Raw genomic sequence first — 4,388 nt, 5'->3', positions numbered from 1 at the left:
GACCGAGACTTTCCAAGCGGCCTTGGTTTACTACCGGTAGACCGCCTGTCAAGTTTCGTACCATTTGGACTTTGTTTGATACTCCAACGGTTAACCGAGGGACCGAAAAGGCCTCGTGTGTGTTGCAGCCCAACACCCCTCCAATTTGGTCCAAAACCCCACCAAAACCTGCTCCATCATCTAGAGCGTTCGATCACGATCGCGTGGCCGAAAACCGCACCTCATTTGAACTCTCCTAGCTCCCTCTATGCCTATTTAAAGACACCCCCGAATTTCTCCTTCCCCTTCCTCCCGAAAACCCTAGATCCACTTCGTCCGCCGCCGCCGGACATTTTCGCCACCAACGGACGTGTCCGTCTCCACCCCGCCGCCACGTGTCGCCACGCCATTGGCCCGCGCCGCCGCGCCCACATCGCCGTCCTGCCCGCGCGCCGGCCCACCGGGGCCCAGGCGGGGCCCTCCCGGCCCGCGCGCCCGAGCCGCCGCACCATCGCGCCCCCGCCGCTTCCCCGCGCCCGGCCGCCACTCCGCCGCCCGGCGCCAACTCCGGAGAGCTCCCTCGTCGCCGCGCCTCCGGCCGCCCCGCCGCACAAGGCCGCGCCTCCTGCCGCCCCTCGCGCCACCACTCCCGCGCCCGGGGCCGGCGACCTTCTCCGGCGAGCCTCTCCTCCGCCTCCCCGTCGACCTCGGCGAGCTTCATCTCCGTCGGTGAACAGTAACTCCGGCGGGCTGCTTCGGAATCCGTGCCAGATCCAGATCTGGAAATTGGACGGTTGACTTTTGCCCCGAAACCCTAATAATTTGCTCATGTTCATCGTGCTATATCTCCGCATCCGTAGCTCCGTTTTTGTTGGCATATAGCATATCAAAATGTTCATCTCAGAGAGTACATCATTTCATCTCATTGCATCATTTTCATTTGAGTTCATCTTGATGCCTGAAATGCTGTTAGAAGAGTGCTACTTGAGTTAATTGTCAGATCTGCTGCTCCATTTAGATATTTGTCATTTTTGCCATGATTATTGTGTGCATGATATGCCCATGAGCTCTACATATGTTTTGTTAAGGGTTTTTGCCATCTTTCCAGAGGTGCAACCCATGTATTTTTGTGATGTGTGTGGTGACTAGCACAAGCTTGCAAAGTGAGGCATTTGCTAATGCTGATTTCAGGGACTTAGCATTTCCACTAAGTCCTTGAGCTGTTTATCTCATATGGCCATATGTTCATGTTGTTTCCTAGTGATCCGTGCCTCTTTTGAGGATGATCAGTAAGGATGTTTTGTTAATCTTGTAGTGCTCTATCCATCCATGTCTTTGTTTGCAATTATGGAGCACCTAGCTTGAGTCAATCGAGCTCTACTTTTGTCATTTCGTGAATCTGGGCAGATTGTCTACTTGTTAGCGATTTTGCCGATGATGTTATAGTTGATCCGTGCATGCTATGTTATTGTTCTTGCCATGTCTAGCTTGCATTTTGTGTATTCTTGATGGGTGTATGCTTAGATTGTCATGACTTGCTCTGTAGTGAGTGCATCGAGCTCGTAAACATGCCTACTTGATATCTGTTTTCAGCATGCTCCAGTTTTCACTAAGTCTGTGATCTGATTATGTTTTTGCCATGTTCACATGCTTGCAATTGTATTTTTCTGATCCCTTTTGGCTCAAGGTCACTAAGGGACTTTTGTTAAGCTCTTGAGTAGCTCCATGCCATGCTTTACTTTGCCATGTTAAGGTCCTGTAGCATATAGTTTTCATGCTCCGAAGAGGGCTATCTGATCTGAAATTCCAGACAAGTGTTAATTTCACTAAGTCTGAAATCTGTTTGTCAAATGCATTTTTGCCATGCTTGTTTGAACCTGTTAATGGATGAATTGGCCGTAGTCAGTGCTAGACTTTTGTTAAGCATCTTGAATGCATCCCTGCCATGTATTTTGTTGCCATGTTTGGGTGCTGTAGCATGTTCATCTTGTTGAATTTAGATGGCTACTTGCTGTAAATCGCAGAACGTGGTCATATTTGAATCGCTTGCCATTTCCAAATCGTAACTCCGATTCCGGCATTCTTATATCGTTTTCAAGCGATTTCATCTCATCTTTCCAAGTGGCACACTTGGTTTTCCAAGTTGAGGCCCAGTTCATGCATTCCTTGTCACATCTGCATATGCATCCGCATCGCATCCCGCATAGCATACCATGTTTGCATCATATTGTTTGAGCCTTGCACGTGGTTGATTGTGTCCTTGTTGCTTTGTTTGTCTTGTTTGGGTAGAGCCGGGAGACGAGTTCGCTAACGAGGAGCCCATTGAGTTTGCTTTCGAGGATCCAGTCAACTCTGACAACTTTGCAGGCAAGATGATCATACCCTCGAAATCACTACTATCTTTGCTTTGCTAGATGCTCGCTCTTTTGCTATGCCTATGCTACGATGCCTACCACTTGCTTATCATGCCTCCCAAATTGCCATGTCAAACCTCTAACCCACCATGTCCTAGCAAACCGTTGATTGGCTATGTTACCGCTTTGCTCAGCCCCTCTTATAGCGTTGCTAGTTGCAGGTGAAGATTGGAGACCGTTCCTTGTTGGAACATTTATTTACTTGTTGGGATATCATTATATTGCCATGTTATCTTAATGCATCTATATACTTGGTAAAGGGTGGAAGGCTCGGCCTCTCGCCTAGTGTTTTGTTCCACTCTTGCCGCCCTAGTTTCCGTCATATCGGTGTTATGTTCCCGATTTTTGCTTCCTTACGCGGTGGGTGATAAATGGGAACCCCTGAATAGTTTCGCCTTGATTAAAGCTTTCCAGCAATGCCGAACCTTGTTTAACCATTTGCCACCTAGCCTCTTTTTCCCTTGGGTTTTCGGGAGCCCGAGGGTCATCTTATTTAAAACCCCCCCCCCGGCCAGTTGCTCCTCCTGAGTGTTGGTCCATCTGTCAGCTGCCGGTGGCCAATCTGAGTGTGCCCTGAGAAAGAGAATATGTGCAGGCTCCTATCGGGATTGTCGGCACATTCGGGCGGTGTTGCTGGATTTGTTTTAACCTGTCGAAGTGTCTTGTAGAACGAGGCACACCGAGTCTGATTCGGAACGTCTCGGGAGGAGGTCTATTCCTTCCATTGGACCGTTGAGAGCTTGTCATGGGCTAGTTGGGACTCCCCTTGCAGGGATTGAAACTTTCGAAAATCCGTGGCCCGCGGTTATGGGCAGATGGGAATTTGTTAATGTCTGGTTGTAAGATTAACTTGAACCTTAACTTAATTAAATGAATCAACTATGTGAGTTACCGTGATGGCCTCTTTCTCGGCGGAGTCTGGGAAGTGGAACACGGTGTTGGAGTAATGTTTGCCGGCAAGATTGCCCTCTAGTTACTCGCTCGCGCTTTGCCTCCTCTTCTCGCTCTCTTTTGCGAATAAGTTATCCACCATATTTTGCTAGTCGCTTGCTGCAGCTCCACATATTTGCCTTGTCTTACCTATAAGCTTAAATAGTCTTGATCGCGAGGGGGCGAGATTGCTGAGTCCCTGTGGCTCACAGATTACTATTACACCAGATGCAGGGCCTGATGATTCCGCTCCTGGAGACGCGCTTGAGCTCAAGTGGAAGTTCGACGAGGACTCTCAACGTTACTATGTTTCCTTTCCTGATGATCAGTAGTGGTGCCCAGTTGGGGGTGATCGGGACTGTGTCGCATGTTGGGTTATCTTTTATTTTGGCGCCATAGTCGGGCCATGAGTGTTTGGATGATGTAATGTTATTTATGTACTTGATTGACGTGGCGAGTCTAAGCCAACTATGTTATCTCCCCTTTATTATGCATATTACATGGGATGTTGTGAAGATTGCCTAACTTGCGACATATGCCTTCAATGCGATTATGCCTCTAAGTATTGCCTCGACACGTGGGACATATAGTCGCATCGAGGGTGTTGCAAGTTGGTAATCAGAACCTTCCCCGACCTTAGAGCCCCATTGCTTGATCGTTTGAGCAGCCGAGTTGTGTCTAGAAAAATGTTTTGAGTCATTTAGGAATTATATATCGGAGAGTTTAGGAATTATTTTTACTTCCCAGTCTCCTCATCGCTCTGGTAAGGCATCCTGACCTAGAGTTTTGACTCTTCTCTTCTCAAATTTCACAAAAAAAAATTTAGGATCACGCGGGTATCTTGGAATCATTCCGATGGTTTTATGACGAGAACATTGTCTTGGTGCCTCCTGTAAGGGTTTTGTGGAAGTTTCCCAGGGAGTTGAGCTCTGAGGTGTTGTCGTCATAATTTTATTCGTTGCAGTTCTGGAACATCTGAGGTGCGTTCGTTCCACTACTACACCGAAACGGCAAGGTCGACTATGTTTTGTTGCCCTGTCCGGAGTCGTCAAGTATCTGAATACC

Source organism: Triticum urartu, chromosome 4 (assembly GCF_003073215.2).
Source record: "Triticum urartu cultivar G1812 chromosome 4, Tu2.1, whole genome shotgun sequence".
Classification (NCBI taxonomy): domain Eukaryota; kingdom Viridiplantae; phylum Streptophyta; class Magnoliopsida; order Poales; family Poaceae; genus Triticum; species Triticum urartu.
Note: the sequence above shows the minus strand (reverse complement) of the source record.